Consider the following 20,983-nt stretch of genomic DNA (forward strand, 5'->3'; position numbering starts at 1 on the left):
ATGAGTTTCTTGAAATATGTTCCACTGTGAGATTCACGGACATGCCGGAAGAGGTTTTAAGGCTTAAACTTTTTCCATTCACCCTTAAAGACAAGGCAAAATACTGGTTTAACAATCTTAGGCCTTTTTCAATAACTTCTTGGGCAAAAATGCAACAAAAGTTCTTGAAGAAGTACTATCCGGTTTCTAAGACCAATGCCATGAGAACCTCAATTCGAGAGTTTTCACACGATGATGGGGAAACGTTCCATGAGGCATGGGAAAGATTCAATGAATTGCTTAGGAAGTGTCCACATCATGACATGCCCAAATGGAAATTAGTTGAATATTTCTTCGAGAGTTTATCCGATAATTATAAGGGCATGGTTGATGCTTCCATGGGTGGCTCTTACATTGATAAGCATGAGGATGACGTGGGGCGTCTTTATAAGAGTATGATTGAAAATTCTTTGCATCGAACTTTATCTTCTAAGAAAGATAGGAAATCAAGTGGAAGGAAGATTGTTGGCTTACATCAAGTTGATCATTCCAATGAAATAGCCGCCGAGATGAAATCCTTATCTCAAAGGTTTGATCAATTCTTGATCAACCAAAACTCTGCGAATCAAGTATCTTCCTTCCTAACCATTCTCATCATGCATCTAATGAGACATGTATGACTTGGTCTAGTGTTTTACATTCTACTTCCAATTGTCCCCATAGACATGTGCAAAGTGAGCATCATAAATAAGTCAATACAGCTTTTGTTAATCAAGGAAACAATCCTTATGACAATCACTATAATTCTAGTTGAAGGAATCACCCGAATTTCTCTTGTAGAAACCAAGGGGAAGGCTCAAACCCTCCCCAAGGTGGTTTTCAAGGGAAGTATGTTCCACCTCCGACGTAAAGCCAAGGTTCCCAAGGTTTTAGATCATCATTTCAATCTCATGGTAATCAATTTTCTAATTCTCATTTTCCTAATCAACCATCATATTCTCAAGGAAATTCTAGGAGCCCCGCTTTTGAAGAGAAAGTTTTAACCGCTCTAAGCACTCTAGAGATGAACACTCAATTACTTCATTCTCATTCTCATTCCGTTGCTAAGCTAGAAACCCAAGTAGGGCAAATAGATAGTACTTTAAATACTAGAGAGAAAGGGAAAATGTCTTTGAATGCCCCACCAAAGCAACAATGTGTTGTGGAGACTCATTCCTCATCGAAAAGTCCTATAATAGAGCATGTCAATGCGGTAACTACCTTGAGAAGTGCGAAGATTGTGAACAACCAAGTGGGTATGTCTAATGAAGAGAGTGAACCGGTGCAACCATAAGTTGACACCCGTCCCGTTTCTTATCATATCCCTCATTCATTGCATATGCATGATCATTCAAATGAGAAAGTGTTGAAAAGCGATTTGAAAACTGATTTGATGAAAAGTGATTTGCAAAATGATTTCAAAACTTCTTGTGTTTAAGAGACTTCAAAGAAAATTTCTAAGAAAGTTTTTGAACCAAAAGCTCCATTTCCGGATGCCTTGAAATGATCCATTTCAAATGACAAGCAAAAGGCCAAAACAAATGAAATCATTGATGTGTTTAGGCAAGTGAAAGTCAACCTTCCGCTTTTGGATACAACCAGGCAAATTCCGGCTTATGCCAAGTTTTTAAAAGATCTTTGCACCCAAAAGAGGAAGAACAAAAGCCAAGCACCTAAAAAATTGGTCTTAACTGAGCAAGTGAGCTCTATTTTGCAACATAACACTCTTCCAAAGTTCAAAGACCTTGGTTCACCTATCACTTCATGCATCATTGGTGATCATATCATTAATCGGGCTCTCCTAGACTTAGGAGCAAGTGTTAATCTTCTTCTATACTCGGTATATGTCAAATTAGGCTTAGGAGACTTGAAACCGACGTCGGTGGTTTTGCAACTTACCAACCAATCCATCAAAAAGCCTAAGGGTATCATTGAGGACGTATTGATTAAGATTGACAAACTTTTCTTCCCCATTGATTTTGTTGTCATTGACACAGAACCGGTCCCGAATCCTAATCCTAAATTTTACGATCGACTCTTGCGGCCGTTCAGCTTTTTGGGACTTGAACAGTTTTACAGATCAAACTTTTCCCACAGACGGCGCCAAAGTGTAGGTGCAAATTTTTACACCTGAACATTTAAAGAAACAAATTGAGAAGAAGTATGCAGAAAATTGGCGAGATATAAATAATTTTTTGAAGAGAATAACAATGATGGGAATTCCATGATCTTTCATTCTCATTCACGCTCTATTTATAAGTTTTTTTCAAAGGTTTACATGGAGCTGTTTCCTGGCTTTTACTCCCACATGTGGGTATTTATACCTTATCGTGTGCATATCATTATGGCAAACGTTGTGGACTTATGGGCCGTCCACTTGGCTTTTATGTTAAGTGGAGCTTCCTTTATTTAATTGGGCTAAATTGGTATATGCATATGACTTCTATTGTTTGGGCCTCCAACTGATAGTGGGCCTCTGGGTATTTTTAGTTTAGTCACAGGCTGCAACTGTAGACTACAAAATCTACAAGAATCAGAAGATCAAAACCCATATATTTCAGTTTATTTATCTGTCTGTAAGTATATCAAAACCTATATCGGCATATCATTTCAGATTGTTCCAAAAATCAAAACCCATATCTTTCTATTTCCATCGCCCGTTGTTCCAGTTCAGGTTCGCCGTTCGCAAGCTACCGCCGCAGTCTCACAACTCTCAAGCTTGCCCCCCTCTCTCCCTGCAACTGCTGACTTGTATGTATAGGTTTTGTTTTAATTTTTTTTCAACTAATCAAGGTCTGTAATTCTTGTTTTGCAAACTAATCAACTAATCAAGGTCTGTAATTCTTGTTTTGCAAACTAATCAACTAATCTTTTAACCAAAAAAAAAAAAAAACTAAGTTATTCTTGTTTTTCAACTAAGCAAGGTCTATAATCAAGGTCTCTCTCTGCAATTGCCAATTCGTAGAACCAGCTTGTGGTCAACAGCATCCATGAAGGGATACTTTGGTCATTAGCTCCCTTTCTCTCCAAATCCCTCCAAATCTTGTCAATTTTGGAGGGATTCCAAATGAGGGATTTGGAGGGATAGCTATCATTCCCAATCCTTTCTTTCCTCTTCAAATCATCTCATCCAAACACAACACTCCTTATCATTTCCTTTCTTTTCTTTCCAAATCCCCCCAATTCTTCCTATCTAAATGAAGCCTAACAAATTATAACCAATAACTACAAAAAAATGCCTAAATGATTCGTATTACAAGTCTTAATATGTGGAAGTGTTAAACTTTTCTGAAGAACCTTTGCTCAATTTCTATAGATTACTGACAAACCCGCCAGATCTGTGTGAATCAGTACTCAGTAGTGGAGGATTTTAATAATCTGAAATAGAAATTTTGACTGAGAGTTGAAGATCAATGGAGACTCTGATCACCCAAGAAAAGGGAAGTCAGAGGAATTAGAGATGAAGATGGAGATTAAAAGGAGACAGTGTTGGGGAAGAGAGAGAGCATGCATTATCATTGACAGGTCGAACTCAACGGTGATCCACTGATGTGGTCGGGTTCAATGGTTAACTCGTCTGAGTTGGACTCGGGGGTGAAGTAGAATAGTGTAATGTTTAAGGGGTATTTTTGTTCAAAACATAACCCCTTAAATAGTCAGCAGTTAAAATACCCTCCTCATGATAGATGAGGGGTTTTGTTTGCTAAAACAATTTATAAGAGGGGTTTTTTTGCTAGCAGGTAAAACTTGAGGGGGGTTTTTGCAATTTGCCAAAAAAAAAAAACATCCCCCCATTATATCCTAGTTAAGCAAGGTGTTCATTTAATTTGTGTGCAAACAACAGCTAATCATTTCATTCTAATTCACGTTACGCCCACTGTCACGTCCATCAATGATGCTTACACTTCCATTTCCTAGATGTTTTCTTGAATGCATTAACTAATACTACTTAGGATCCTAAGCTATGGTTTTCTAATCTATCAAAGAACACCATAAAGTTAGACTCATCATGAAGCAATAGACAAAAGGAAAAAACATAATTAATTAAAGTAAAAATCTAAGGTAATTAGTTCTCTGCACATTAAGAAGTATATATGTATATGTACAAAAAAAGAGAAAAATTCTAAATATCCCATATTGTTGGAGTTATGTTTCAAATTAATTTTATTAATCTATATATATGGAGACAAAGTATTGATATTACCAACTGTAAACTTTAAATTCTTCACCTAATGTATTTAATCTACTATATTAATATGTTATTTATGAGTTAAGTTTAAAGTTACATTAAATACTTAATTAATGTCTTATAAATATATTAGTATAAATAATATAGCATATGAAGCCTACGAAATACACACTCTCTAAACTAGTTAAAGTTAATCAAAGGGGATTTGAAAAGGTGTTTTCAAATTATTGAGTTTGAGTGTGTGAGTTTTATATTTTCAGTTGATCAGATGGAGATAAATACATAGGTTCATGAAGAAGAAGTGCAACCTTCATGAACGCATAGATTTTATATTTGTCTTTCGTTGCACGTGGAAAAGGCTTCAACTATCTTCAAGAAGCGATTACGCACCTCTAAGCCTCGATACTCACCGTTTTAATATATCGGTTCCAACAATTTGAAGATATTTTTCTCTCAATGGATTCATTTTCGTTGTTGTTCAACATTATTTATTCATTTTCTCAACCGAATATCGAGGCTTTTGATGGTTAAAAAATACCAACGGTGGAAAGAAAAATTTTATTTTTCCTTCGACAATTGAAAATCGTTTTTGTCATGACTAAGCTATGTCCAGCTGTTCTGGGTGACAAAACACCATTTGATCAAATTTTAATTTGATTAATGAGAAGATCACAAGGTGGATTGAATTGGCATCTCATCCTACTAAAGGTGACAAGAATTCTTCCATGCCTAGTGGGGGAATCATGTAACCCAATATCCTATGTTGGTGGGCACAAGGGCAATTGGATGAAATTGCACTTCTAGAAAGCTGGTCATTCTAAAGAATGAATACCATATTCCTTATATTCATACGAATATGGTTAATGATTCATTTTCTTTCAAGTGTGATTTCAAGGTTATCTTTGAATCTGGTACGTTCCTTGAAATAATATTTTCATTAAAGGTATGTCTAAATTTGTGCAATAATTTATGTTTATATTGCCAAATTCATTGATTAATAATGTGTTTTAAACTTAGTCAATAAACTGAATCCTTTTATCAAAGGATTTGTCAGGGATTGATCGAAAGGTTATGGTAAAACCTATATGGGTTAATGCATTATAGGTAGCATATGAAAATTTAGTTGTCTAATTTTTATATATGTTAAAAGAAATATGGTACCTTAGAACTGATCTCCATCGATCACATTATTGATGCTCATTTTGAATATACTTATGGTTATTACTTGAAAGCTGAAAGCTCTAGCAGGTCACTTTCCCCCTGATTAAATCATATTCTGTGATGAACGAGAAGATCACAAAAGAAGTTTATTGTTTTTCAGATGCATGCCATCGGTTGATTGAAACTAGATCATCTCTCCACATTACAATTAGTCAAAATCATACAAGATCTATGACTAGTGGGGGGATTAGATGACAATATAAGAGAAGAACTCTTCAACTTCTAAAGTGGCATGCATAAGCATAATTTCTGGTAAGTGATGCATCTGAAAGAGGTTTTCAGATTTTCATCCCAAATTGGTATGATTGTTGAAATGAGCCACTTTATTAACGGTATGCTTTCCAATTATAAAAATGATTTTTGGTTATTGATAAATTTCTTAATTTATGGCACGTCATATACTTGATTACATTAGTTTAAATTCATTAATCAAAAGGATAATCAATGATAAGGTTTATGTAGATCAAAGCATTACATGTAGCATGTAAACTTTTATGGATGTGTTGAAAAGACACTAATATTGAAAATTTGATCTATATTGACATGTTTGAAATGAGCTAATTATATTCATGAAGAAAAGTGTTGTGTTATCATTTTATTGATGATATTAATTTTTATCCTTGAAAGCTCATTTTTTAAAGCTCCTAAATAGGGGAATAAATGTTTAGGAAAGCAATGATTGCAGTTGAATTTTAGATTAATAAAAAGAGATTCCAAGGAAATTCTGGCAATTATTATTTGTCTATAAAGTTCTTAATTTGAACTTTTGACATGATGGATCTTAGGGAGGCTGGTGTGATTGTGTAAATCAAAGTGTGGGGCCTCAACATGGATTTACTCTCACGTAATCCAATTTTATCAATTAATCTTGAAAGGATCAAAATCTTATCAGATGCTACAGTCTTTGTTCTTATTGATCCCAGATCAAAGTTAGTTTGCAATCAAGGCAGTACAGAGAATCAACATGAATTCTCAAATTATTGGTGGTCTTTATGATGCGATGAACTACACCAGGGCAAACACACAACTTGTCATCAAGTACAGAAATAATCTGGGAAGAGATCATTAGATTTCTCTTGTGAGGATATTGATGTACTTGCAGAGTACTATGGATCATGGGTCAGATTATTGTAAATACCTAGCCATTCTTTGCTATGGATGCTCAAAGTTCATACCAACTTAGATCTTCACCATGGGTGGAGTTATGATTTCTTGAAAATCAAAAGGGTGGACTTGTATAACTCATTCCTTGATGGAATCTGAATGTTATTATACTTTCTCTACTAGAGAGGAAGTTGACTGGGTAAGGATCTTACTGGAGAGTATTCCAATACAAAGTAAGCCTATACCACTCTTGAAATATTTTTGTGGCAATAAGGTTGCGATGCTTCAAGCTCATAGCCAGTGTTACAGTGAAAATTCCATACATGTGCAATTGAAGCACAATCATTTGGAAGAGATCTTGGCAAATGGATTATCATAGTTTACTGGGTGAAGGGACTTAGTGTCCAAGGTCAAATCTCATTTGGCAGATCCACTGTCGAAAGACATGTGAAGGGACTTAAAGTCTAAGGCCATATCTCATTTGCCAGATCCACTGTTGAAAGACATGTGAAGGGACCTTGTGTCCAAGACATCTAAATGGATTATAAAGAGCCTGTAATCGACGTTGTGATGTTATGGGAACCCAACCCAGTGATATTTCTCCTGGGTTCAATGGGAAAAACAAGTAACATAACAACTTATGTGAGCACATCAATGTTCATTTCCCTATGATGTGATGTGGTGATAAGCGTCGAATATTATATATTCAAGCGCCCTAAATTGCATTAGTAAAGTCCGTTGTATGTTAATTTATGTAGATTATCTTCATTTCTATGTTTTTATGCATTTTCAGGTTCATTGGCCAAAATGGAACAAGAATAAGGCCTTGTGGAATCTTGAGCAACAAAAGGTGTCAATGCTGAATTCTGGCAGCAGTAGAACCTGGACTTTGCTTGCCATTTTGACCTTCCAAACTCGAGAACTGGACTTCCCTCATAACATGAAAGATTTTTAGCTCTGAATTAGCTTTCTAAATCTTCAAACGGTTTGTCATTCGGAGCTCGGAGCAGAGAGTTATGGCCTTGTTACCAGAGGTGCGCAGAACTGCCTGGCAGCAATGAAATTCTGCCTTGATCTTCATTTTCGACCAACCATCCTTGAGAATTGGATCTCCACCAAAAGATGAAATATTTAGAGCTCTGAATTAGCTTTCTAAATCTTCAAACGGTTCATCATTTGGAGTTCGGACCGCAAAGTTATGGCTGTTTAACCGAAGTAGGTCTGGGCGGAGCAAGGCAAGAATGGAGCATTCTGCTCCAATTTCGAGTGCTCGAGCCCTTATTTCGAGTGCTCGAACTTAGGGCAGAATTGCATCCGGAAATGGCCCATTTTCAGCCACTTGCATCTTGGGTTCCTCAATTCTAATTTCCCTCTTTAATGGTTGGTTGGAGATGTTGGTTGGTGGGGGTTTCTAGAGCCTTATCTCTAGAAGATAAGAGAGGGAAGCCACACAATAGGATTGAGCTTCATTTTACAAGATTAGAGGAGAGAGAAGAGAGCAAGGAGGGTGTGTTCTTGAAGCCAAAGGAAGGGAGCTCGAAAATGGCTTATTCTTCCAAGCTTCCTTCTTCCATTTTTGTATCCATGGATAACTAAACCTCTATCTAGGGAGGTGATGAAGCTCTCTCTTGTAAGCATGCTTTAATTTCATCTAATTTGGGGAATGATTCATGTACATGGTAGTTTCATGATTTAGAGCACTTACACTTGTTGTAATGGATTTCAATGCCTATAAATGATCATGTTGAGTTCTTATCTTGTCTTAGATTTTATCCTCTCATGATTATATAACTTGCATCTTCATAGTGAGAATGGAAATGAAATTGTGAAATGGGTTTAAAGGCATGTTGTATGAGAAATTTGTTAATCCATAGCTTAAGACTTCCTTTTGATGGATTAATCTTGTGTCTTGACTTCATGTGCTATTACCATAGTGATTAAGGGGTTTGATGGTCCCTAGCTTAGTGAGCATGTTATGGCTACACCCTAATCTAGGTAGTTCTAGCATGTGGCTCTTTGAGGGATTATACTTAAATCTTGATCCTATGATTTTCTTGAGGATAATGTAGCAATCTAGTATTACTACATATCATTGCCATGTAGTGAAATTGTTTCCCAAGTTAATAGAAATTTAGTATGTTTATAGGATTGGTGGTGAATTCACTTCCCTAGACCTCCTTTTCTAGACTTCTTCTTCTTAAATTCCTTGCATTTATTTCTTTAAGCACATTTCAATTCTAGTGACTAAGTGACAAACCAACAAAACTCTATATACCCCCTCATCATTCTAAAAGTAATCTAGACTCTTAGGTTGCCATAGACTAGCGCAGTCCCAGTGGTTCGACTTACCCGACCAATAGCCCTATTTTACAATGATTCGTGCTATTGCGAAGGTTGATGTTTAATTGACCAACCGATCATGTGGGAGCTCAATCCTGTAACTGAGGATGTTGAGATTTTAGATCTCTTAATGAATCTGTAGATCGATTTTTGATTGGAGTGTACAGGATCACTCTTAATAGATTCATCGTATAACCTTTGAGGAGGCTGAAACTTATATCTCTTAATGAATTCTATAGATCGGATTTTCGATTGGGGTGTACACAATCAATCTTGATAGATTCACCGATTTATCTTGCAATGAGGAGGATGAAATTAAATTCTCTTAATGAGTCCATAACTCGTATTCGATTGGAGTGTGCAAGGTTGATTAGCGCTGAAAAGTGCGCATTTAAACCCCTTAAGCTTAGGTATTCTAGAAACTTTATCTATCTTACTTTCCCGTTTTAGACTAATTTCATGTTATTGCCCTTTTTAGGTACTTATCCCCAAAATAAGCTAACTCAACTAAATAAGAGCATAATTGAAGCAATCTTGAGATGAATCAAAGAAGGGAGCAAAATGGGAGCAAAAGGAAGCAAGTGGTGGAAATTCAGCAAGTTCGATCGATCTCAGTAAATATTTGATCGATCAAACTTTGATAGATTTCAGCACTTCAAGATGGATCTGAACTATTTTGTCCTTATCCAAAGATCTCACAAAGTTCGATCATCAAACTTTCTTCCAATCGATCGAAAAGATTCCATCTTATCCAGTTGTACCACCACACCTACCACTTTTGTCTCTTTCCTAAAAATACTAAAATATGTCAGATTTGTCTTTATCCAAAAAGGCGCCGCCATAGAGGAACGATCCAGCTTAAGTTCGATAGATCTCAGCCATGTTCGATCGATCTCAGAGAAAGTTCAATCGATAGAACTTCCCCAAATGTGAGAAAATTCAATTTCCAGCTCATTAAAAGTTGTCTCATATCCAATCATTGGGGGGAATATTGGTATACGAGCCCAGGTCATTCGAGATGACATTTTAACCTACCTATATAAGGAATATGAGCTATTCTTGAGAGCATATAGATACAAAGACAAACTAGAAAGACTTTAGACATAATTTCCATATCATACTCTTAGTAAGGAAAAAAAGAGGAGAGGGGGATAATGACATAAGCTTGGAATTCTTCCATCGACCAAGAAAATGAGCAATCTCTACCATGGAGTTAGCCCTTAAGAACTGGAGGACACCATCCATGAATGGCTAGGCATCCTCTTGGGGCTAGAGTTAGCCTTAAGCATGCTTTTTACATCTTGATTTATTTATTTTTAAGGGGATTTGTATTGTGATATATGTTTTGACATTTTTATATATATAGATCTTGTTTATTCAATGATTTGTGTGGTTTAATACTTCCAATTGATCATTTCATTCTATCCATATGTCTGTGTATGCTAGAATAGATGTTCATGTGTTTGTCTCTAGATTTTGTGTTATTGATGCATGTCTATGTGTATTGATACTATAGATCTAGAGATTGTCAAAACATAGTGCTTAATAGAATGCTATTGTGATTTATTTGATGGTTCATACTCATTTCTTGATGGATTGTGCATCTCCCTTAGTTTAGTTAGTTTAATTCTATGTCATTAGCTTAATTGTAGTGTAGTTGTAGTTTAGATGTTAAATGGGATGACAATCCATGCTTGTTGTTTGATGTTCCATACTTATGAAAACAAGTAGCATAGTTTCTAACCTTGTGATGTATTTGGATTGTGAGCTTAAAGAAATTATTAATGGTTTAATTTGATATATTGTCCTATCCACTATGTTGCTTAGACAATATATACTTAATTAGTCATCCATGCTTGTTAAAACAACCACACACACACACATTATTGTTGCAATACATGTTCTCCCCCTCATTAATCATTCATTAAGGGTGTAGAAAAGCTATGTTTAATGGTGATCTCTAAACCCCAAGATCTCTCTCTCTTATTTTCTCTCTATTACATTTTATTGTCTACTTTAGTTTAAATTGCATCTTAATATAATTCAATCACCAACCAATCTTTTGATCCCTCGACCTACTAACCCAAATCTCGATTCCACAACCTAATACAACCCACCAATCCCTTGGGACGATCCCTACTCGCCCTAACTATATTTTTAGTGAAAGGTAGTAGTGGCAAATTATAAATGTAAAACTTGGCCACACTCTTCTTAGTCCAACATCTTTTGCAAACTTTTGGTGCAACACGATGGCACCACCCCAAGTTTTTGGCGCCATTGCCAGGGATTGATTGAAGGCAACGTCATATTTGTGGAATCAATTAAGAATTAGTACTCTTTTGATCGTGTCTTTACTTTATTTTCATTTTCATTTAGGTTACTTATTATGAAGGTTCTTGTTTGACTAGGTACATTTAGCTAGAAGGTGAGCAAATGAGTATTTTAAGCAAGGAGCTAAGCAAGAGCAAGGAATAAGCTAAAATCTAAAAAAATTTGCAAGGCTAAAATTGAAAATTGAATTGAAGTGCTAAAGGACCCTTTGTGAGCTCTTTCTTAACTCAATCTCTAGTTATATCGTCGGCCCACGTAGAGGCTTATATTTCAATTCTTAGATAAATCGTGTGCCCACGTGGAGGCAATTTTATTATTCTTTGTCTATTGTTGATAGCATGGGAGTATGGGATCATTGTATGTGAAGGAAGTTTGATAATTGATTTGTTGCGAAGGTGAAGTGATTGTTCATTACTTGTTCCTTATTGTGTTTTGTTGTGCATGCATGGTCGTAGATCATTGAAACCTACTCTTGTCCCTCTTAATTTTCATCTTGAATCCATTGTTTGAAACCCTAGGGGAAGAAGAAGTTCTTGTCAATCCATTTCATTAATGGAAGTACATAATGAGAACCATGTGGAGGACCATGGTCACATAGACCAACAAGGTATCCTCCACCCCTATGTGTATCATGATAACATGCAAGTACCATTAGGCATGCCGAGGCCATTCATTCACCCACCACAACAACAAAGCCAAGTTCCATTGAGAATGCCTAGGCCAATGTTTATTCCACAACCTCCCATAGTTCAAGGCAATCAAGGTGCCCATGTTGCACTTCCAATTGCTAATCCTCCCTTTGCTTTAAGAGATCACTATGTGCCTAATGAATATAATGCGCCCACATGTATTCAATTGCCACCATTCAGAGCACACCACTATGAGATCAAACTATAAACCATTCAAATGCTTCCTAATTATCATGGACTTCCAAGTGAAGAACCTTACAAGCATTTAGATGAGTTTTTTGAAGTATGTTCCACTGTGAGATACACGGATATGCAGGAAGAGGTTTTAAGGCTTAAACTTTTTCCATTCACCCTTAAAGACAAGGCAAAATACTGGTTTAACAATCTTAGGCCTTTTTTAATAACTTCTTAGGCAGAAATGCAACAAGAGTTCTTGAAGAAGTACTATCCGGTTTCTAAGACCAATGCCATGAGAACCTCAATTCGAGAGTTTTCACACGGGGATGGGGAAACGTTCCATGAGGCATGGGAAAGATTCAATGAATTGCTTAGAAAGTGTCCACTTCATGACATACCCAAATGGCAATTAATTCAATATTTCTTCAAGAGTTTGTCCGATAATTACAAGAGCATGGTTGATGCTTCCAAGGGTGGCTCTTACATTGATAAGCATGAGGATGACGTGTGGCGTCTTTATGAGAGCATGAGTGAAAATTCTTTGCATTGAAAATTATCTTCTAAGAATGGTAAGAATTCAAGTAGAAGGAAGATTGTTGGCTTACATCAAGTTGACCATTCCAATGAAATAGCCACCGAGATGAAATCATTATCTCAAAGGTTTGATCAATTCTTAATCAACCAAAACTCGGTGAATCAAGTATCCTCCTTCCCTAACCATTCTCATCATGCATCTAATAAGACATGTATGACTTGGTCTAGTGTTTTACATTCTACTTCCAATTGTCCCCATGGACATGTGCAAAGTGAGCATCATGAACAAGTTAATGCAGCTTTTGTTAATCAAGGGAACAATCCTTATGACAATCACTATAATTCTAGTTGAAGGAATCACCCGAATTTCTCTTGGAGAAACCAAGGGGAAGGCTCAAACCCTCCCCAAGGTGGTTTTCAAGAAGTATGTTGCACCTCCTATGCAAAGCCAAGGTTCCTAAGGTTTTAGATCATCATTTCAATCGCATGGTAATCAATTTTCTAATTCTCATTTTCCTAATCAACCATCATATTCTCAAGGAAATTCTAAGAGCCCCGCTTTTGAAGGGAAAGTTTTGACCGCTCTAGGCACTTTAGAGACGAACACTCAATTGCTTCATTCTCATTCTCAATCCATTGCTAAGCTAGAAACCCAAGTAAGGCAAATAGCTAGTACTTTAAACTCTAGAAAGAAAGGGAAAATGTCTTTGAATGCCCCACCAAAGCAACAATGTGTTATAGAGACTCATTCCTCATTGGAAAGTCCTATAATAGAGCATGTCAATGCGGTGACTACCTTAAGAAGTGGGAAGATTGTGGACAACCAAGTGGGTATGTCTAATGAAAAGAGTGAACCGGTGCAACCACAAGTTGACACCCATCCCGTTTCTTATCATATTCCTCATTCATTGCATATGCATGATCATTCAAATGAGAAAGTGTTAAAAAGTGATTTGAAAACTGATTTGATGAAAAGTGATTTGCAAAATGATTTCAAAACTTTTTGTGTTGAAAAGACTTCAAAGAAAAATTCTGAAAAGATTTTTGAACCAAAAGCTCCATTTCCGGATGCCTTGAAATGATCCATTTCAAATGACAAGCAAAAGGTCAAAACAAATGAAATCATTGATGTGTTTAGGCAAGTGAAAGTTAACCTTCCGCTTTTAGATGCAATCAAGCAAATTCCGGCTTATGCCAAGTTTTTAAATGATCTTTGCACCCAAAAGAGGAAGAACAAAAGCCAAGCACCTAAAACAGTGGTCTTAACTGAGCAAGTGAGCTCTATTTTGCAACATAACACTCTTCCAAAGTTCAAAGACCTTAGTTCACCTATCACTTCATGCATCATTGGTGATCATTTCATTAATCAGGCTCTCCTAGACTTAGGAGCAAGTGTTAATCTTCTTCTATACTCGGTATATGTCAAATTAGGCTTAGGAGACTTGAAACCGACGTCGGTGGTTTTGCAACTTGCTGACCAATCCATCAAAAAGCCTAGGGGTTTCATTGAGGATGTATTGATTAAGATTGATAAATTTTTCTTCCCCGTTGATTTTGTTGTCATTGACACGGAACCGGTCCCGAATCCTAAGAGCTAAATTCCCGTTATCCTTGGCTGTCCTTTCTTGGCAACCGCAAATGCCAACATTAATTGCAGGATAGGGAAAATGAAGATCTCATTTGGCCACATGAAGTTGAAGTTGAATATCTTCAATCCGACCCCCAATTCATTTGACAAGCATGAAGAAGTGAATGTTGTAGAGAAATATTATAACCATGAATGTGAAAGAATAGAGTCTTTGCTTGAAACCAAAATTTCAAAAAGTTTATCTTCAACCCTAAATTCCAAGAAAGTTGTTTCAAAATCTTGTTTTGAAAGGGCATGGAAGCCCAAAGATCATTTTGACCAATGACCAAAAATTTCTTTTGAGCCTAATCCAACAAGTTCCCTAGGGAACCATTTGTTGGGTGGAGTTCAAAGTACTTATCACCCCATTAAAGAGGGGATGCACTACAAGATGTTTGATCTGGGCTAAAAGAGTCCAACGTCTTGCTAGAGACGTTAAAGACTAGTACATTTAGTAGGGTGTCACAACCCTATTCCTCCCTCATTTCTATTTTAAATTTCATTTCTTGCAAAGTCTATATATTTGTTTTAGGTTCATATACATTGCTAGGAACTGTGATTAGGATTGCATGCACTTTCATGTTGAAAATGGACATTTTGCATCAGCTCGATTGATCTCCAAGGAGGTTCGATCAATCAAACTCCATACCTGCATCCATCATGCATCCAATCACCTCTCTATCCAATCATTCGAAGAAAACCTACATATTTCAGCTCTCTGTCCCATCGTTTGAACTTGTTCCTAGATCAATCTTTAGTTCTTCAATCGATCCAACTTCTTCTTGGATCGATCTGCAATCCCAACACTTCGAAAAAAATTTCAACCTACATCCACCCTCTGCAAAAGTCCTCTCTATCCCATCGTTCGAACATGTCTGCAGGTTTTTGCATGTTCAATCGATCGGAGTACTTCTGAGATCAATCTTGGAGAGATCGATCTCTGTTCTTTGATTTACTGTTTTGACTTTAAGTTTGACTTTTGTTTTGAATTTTAAATTTAAAAACTCCAAAAATATTTGGAATGCTAAAAAAAAAGGGGGGGGGGGTGTTTCAAAGTTTTCAAAAATACTTTTATTTCTTGTATTTTTTTATTTTTGCCTACCATTTTTCAAAAATCCCAAAAATATTTTCTTTTCTTTTATTTTATTTTATGTTTCAAAAATTCCAAAAAAAAAAAAAAAATTGTAATTCTTTTGTTTCTTTTATTTTACTTAGTTTATTTTTATTTTATGTAGCTTTATTTTTCAAAAAAAATAAAAAATATATTTTTCATTTTTAATTTTCAAGAATTCAAAAATTTCACAGACAATTTTGTCTTTTAGTGAGGAGAGATCGATTCTAGTTCGATCGATCTAAGATTTTAGTTCGATTGATCGAACTGAAGAGGGAATGTTTTTAAAGATAGAGGCCAAGGGTTATTTCAGATCGATTCAAAGATCAATCCAAAAAACCCCTAGCTTCCCCTCGCCGCTGCAACCTTCCCTTCCATCTCTGGCGAGTGCTCCGGCGATTCCATCGTGCCCGAATCTCTCTCCCTCATCTCAGATCTCAGATTTCATCTCTCTCTTTCCTTCGATCCACTTCTCTCTCAATTTAGGTAAGATTTGAACTCTATCTTTTGATTTAAGCTTTATCTTCATGCATCAATACTTTCCATGTTAGACTACGATGTTATGATGATGATTATTGCCATATATAAAGCTTTGACCCTCTGTGTATATATGTATATATATGTATATATATCGTTTTATATTTTTGGTTTTAATTTTGATTTTGGGGGTTACGGGCCAAGGAAAGTGACCAAAATTGTTGATTTGTTATGTTGTGGGTCCCACGAGCTTACTTGTGAGGCCCTCGTGCCATCCACGTCACAGATCTGTAACTTTTCGAATTTCACCTCACATTTTGATCGATCGAACTTTTTCTCAGATCGATCTGTAATAGATCGATCTCACTTATTCAAGATCGATCGAACTTGTATCGATCTAACATTTTTGTAATCGATCAAACTTCACAGATTTGCATATACACTTCACACACCATCTCTTGTGTTTCATACTATCTCATACATACCCAATGCTTATGTTTTTCACATTGGATGCATTCCATACTTATACTGTCTAGCATGTTTCACATCATGTCACTTATTCCTTGTCACTTGCATAGATTCATGTTCCTTATCTGTTTTGTCTATCTTATTTGACATACATGATTCTATAAACTGTGCTTTAATTCTTTATACCGGCACTGACTTCCTTTTTGAGTTTTCTTTTCTTTTGCAGGCCATGGCTAGGGTCAAGACTGTTGCCCATGGACATTATCATCGCAGAGTCAGGCGGAGATTAGATGACCAGGAAGGTCCATCTCACGTCCAGGACCCCTCTTGAGCCAGAGCCAGAGCAGATACAGGACCAGCCAAAGGCAGATACACCTCAGTTTCCATCCGCTGAGTCTAGACTATAGTCTTCGACTAAGGCATCTTCTTCACGGGCTGATGCTGAGGCTGAGCACATACCATCTCTATCACCACCACCAGCTCAGCCAGACTAGGACTTAGACCAGCTATTACCGAGATACTTACGCCTTCAGGTGGCGCATGAGTTGGTCTTCGATATAGACTTCTTCTCCCGGTCTGTTCTTACCAGAGTAGCATATGACATAGACCGAAGGGGCATTTCAGCCATATTAGCCCCTGTTACATATCTAGTGTACCCGAGGTTGGTCCGGATGTTCTTCCAGAACCTCCGACCTGCCCTGAGTAACCTGAGGGAGCTGCGGACTACCATTGACAGCGACCCCCATCAGTATCACTGTGGACACTCTATCCAGATCTTGCCGATGTCCACATATCTGCCCTCCTGATCTCGAGGTTATATATCCTACTCTATGGAGGCCTTTCTATGTCGACATGGCAGTGGCACTCACAGGTCACTATGTAGCTAGCGAGACTTTTGCCACACGCACTTATCTGCCAGACGACCTGTGGTTCTTCGATTCGGTTTTATTCCAAAATGTATTCATAGCCGGCCACAAGATACAGAGGCGCAGCGACTATCTGACAGCTCTGTACACCTTCTATACAGGACATTGGCTATCCATTCTTGCGCTCATCCAGAGCGTTATGATGAAGTTATATGTTGATCACATCAGCAAGGCCAAGCCCAAATGGGCTAAATATCTCCCATTTGGCCATCTCATTACACAAATATTGCGGGACCAACATTATCCCTTCTAACACCGGGAGCGTACTGAGGCTGGGGCTTGCTCGTTCAAGAAAAAGGACTGGAATAAAAGCTACAAGGCTCTTATCAAGAGTCTACAGGAGGACGCTGCAAAGGCAGCTGAGGACCTTGAAATAGAGGAGATGGAGCAAGCAGCAGCAGTTGCAGCAGTTGCAGCAGCAGCAGAGCAGGCGGCGAATGATATACCAGTCGATCCAGCTACCATGCATATGGACATTGATTTAGAGCAGCCCGCAGAGGACCCAGAGTATCACTTTCCAGTTGGCTCGCCCGTTCATGATGAGGAGCAGGCTCAGGATCATCATTCTCCCGATCCAGCAACACCTGAGGCTCCAGTTCAAATACCTAGCTTCGGAGAGCGTCTTCAGACTCTGGAGGGTGGCATGGTTTCCATCTGAGCTGATATTACTTCATTCCGCACGGATGTCATAGCCGCATTGCGAAATCTATCTAGAGACATCCGCGGAGCACGCCCTGCCTTTCCCACCTCCTCTTCATGATTTTTATATCTCCTTCTCATTTTATAGCTGTGTTTTGACTATTATAATTCTAATACTGTTATATTTTTAAAGCCAGTCTGTCGGCCCTATTCCTGTGATGTACTATATATACTGTTTCCATTTTCTACATTATGTATGATATTTTTGGATGTCTGGATTTTATATTGATATATCTGTTTGTGATTGACTCCATCAGGTGCATTCTAGTGATTTCAGTAAGAGAGTGCTACAAAATTTTCAGGACCATCCTTATTTCTCTCTCATTACTTTATTTGACTATCCCATGTACACTTGCATGTCCACTGTGCACTATTATTATCCCCTTTGTTTTCTAATGAACTTTTATCCTAGTGTTATCTTTTCAGGACCACAGTTAATCCCAAGTTTGAGGGGGCTATACCACCTACTTTGGATACTTGTGTCCCGGATTCTTTGCTTAGCTGCACTGGTACACTCTTTCCTTTGTTCTCTTTGCACATTGAGGACACTGTGCTATTTAAGTTTGGGGGGGTAATGGTGTTAATTGCAGTATTTGCTTTAACTTCAACATTTTGAGCATGACTTGTGTATTTGAGGAATTTTCTATAATTAGTCCATAACTAGTTATGATTTTGATCTTTTGAGGATTATATTACTTAAAATTTAAAAATTGCTTGACTTGAGAGTCCAATACTCCTTGTATGCCTTGTGGATGCCATTTAGGAGTAAATTTTTTGAAAGATTGATATCATGTTTGCACTTGTGGTCCACATCATCCAGATTTTGTTATTTTGATATTCACTCTAAGATTCTACACTAGCACAGGCGCACACTAGCATTCATTTGTAGGGTACATGCTTTGTTGATTATTGAATTGGTTATATCCCAATTGAGCTAATAGTGCATTTAAAGCTTTCATTCTTGATAAAGGTGGATAACAAACCCTTTTCATTGAATAGCTGGGATTCTAGCCTCATCAAGCACTGAATTTCTCGCGCCGAAAGGTGGAGGGCCCAAACTCTAGGTTAATAACTTGTTTATTCAAAAATAATAATAATAATAATAAAATAAAAATAAATAAAAATAAATAAAAGAAGACATTGTTGCAAAAGCAATAAAAAAGTGAGGACTTCTCCCAAAAGGTGAGAAGTGGGAAATGATTAAATGGAGATTATTTTGATTTATAGCCTAGTTGATTTGAGCTTGTAAGTCCCTAGGGGTGTTTGAACACCTAAAGCCGTCCGGTTTGGGAGTTATTGACCTAACGCTCAACCTCATGGATCACTAGAAAGCTTAATAGATCAACATATTGCACTATGCTTCCATCTTTAATCCTTAGGAATAGAAAAAAAAAAAAAAAAAAAAAAAAAAAAAAAAAAAAAAAATATCTAGTGAAAAGAATAAGCACACCTAGAACAATAAAGCTTTAATAAAAGATCCACTATTTGTCTTAATGATCGGTACTAGATTTATGTGCTAGTTTGAGGGTAAGGATGTGATCATTTCTTTAGCTGGCTTAGGTAGCAACACATTTGATGCCGGTCCACTCAAAAGGATTCTAGTGTTGTTTTGATTTACATGATCATTTTCTTGATGTGTGGAGGACTATACTTGCTTGCTTGATGTTGAAATTTTGGGAGATTACTTGGAAAAGGGTTAAAAAATTGCATACTTGAGGTAGTTTTCTCCCAATACTTGTTTTCAATATTGGTGCCTCTTTTGAAAGAATGAGTTTAATGTTTATGGGTATCATTTCTAGAAACCCTCACAAGACTTTACTCGTCCACTAGGGGTAACCTAAGGGTTTAAAAGGCTTGTTGCATACGCTAAATGTAATCGTGTTCCCTACAAAAGTGGCGTTATCCATTTATTGCTTTCTAGTTCATACTTGTATAGTTGTTCATTTCATTCCTTTATTTTCTAGTTCATTGCTAGGGACTAGCAATATTTAAGTTTGGGGGTGTGATGAGCGCTGAAAAGTGCGCATTTAAACCCCTTAAGCTTATGTATTGTAGAACCTTTATATATCTTACTTTTCGTGTTATTACCCTTTTTAGGTACTTATCCCCAAAATAAGCTAACTCAGCTAAATAAAAGCATAATTGAAGCAATCTTAATATGAATCAAAAAAAGGAGCAAAGCGGGAGCAAAAGGAAGCAAGTGGTGGAAATTCAGCAAGTTCGATCGATCTTAGGAAATATTCGATCGATCCAACTTTGATCGATTTCAGCACTTCAAGATGGATCTGAACTATTTTCTTCTTATCCAAAGATCCCACAAAGTTCGATCGATCCAACTTTCTTCTGATTGATCGAAAAGATTCCATCTTATCCAGTTGTACCACCACACCTACTACTTTTGTCTCTTTCCTAAAAATACCAAAATATCTTCGATTTGTCTTTATCCAAAAAGGCGCCACCATAGAGGATTGATTCAGCTTAAGTTCGATAGATCTCTGCCATGTTCGATCGATCTCAGAGAATGTTCGATTGATCGAACTTCCCCAAGTGCGAGAAAATTCAATTTTCAACTCATTAAAAGTTATCTCATATCCAATCATTAGGAGGAATATTAGTGTACGAGCCCAGGTCATTCGGGGTGACATTTTAACCTACCTATATAAGGAATATGAGCCATTCTTGAGATCATATAGATATATAGACATACTAGAGAGACTTTAGACATAATTTCCATATCATACTCTTAGTGAGGAAGAAAATAGGAGAGGGGGCTAGAGACACAAGCTTAGAGTTCTTCCATCAACCAAGAAGAGAAGCAATCTCTACCATGGAGTTAGCCCTTGAAGGTTGGTAGACACCATCCATGAGTGGCTAGACATCCTCTTGGGGCTAGAGTTAGCCCTAAGCATGTTTTCTACATCTTAATTTATGTATTTTTGAGGGGATTTGTATTGTGATATATGTTTTGACATTTTTATATATATAGATCTTGTTTATTCATTGATTTGTATGGTTTAATGCTTCCAATTGATCATTTCATTCTATCCATATGTCTATGTATGCTAGAATAGT

At 37.0% G+C, this 20,983-nt stretch overlaps 2 pseudogenes; both read right to left on the reverse strand.

The window, feature by feature from the left end:
- Nucleotides 1-205: 205 nt before the first annotated feature.
- LOC132301847 (small nucleolar RNA R71) lies at nucleotides 206-304 on the reverse strand (annotated as a pseudogene).
- Nucleotides 305-12,366: 12,062 nt separating this feature from the next.
- LOC132301942 (small nucleolar RNA R71) lies at nucleotides 12,367-12,465 on the reverse strand (annotated as a pseudogene).
- Nucleotides 12,466-20,983: the final 8,518 nt, after the last annotated feature.

This window comes from Cornus florida, unplaced genomic scaffold, assembly GCF_030987335.1.
Source record: "Cornus florida cultivar Cherokee Brave unplaced genomic scaffold, ASM3098733v1 CherokeeBrave_3.0.0_Hap2_Chr03, whole genome shotgun sequence".
NCBI classification, from domain to species: domain Eukaryota; kingdom Viridiplantae; phylum Streptophyta; class Magnoliopsida; order Cornales; family Cornaceae; genus Cornus; species Cornus florida.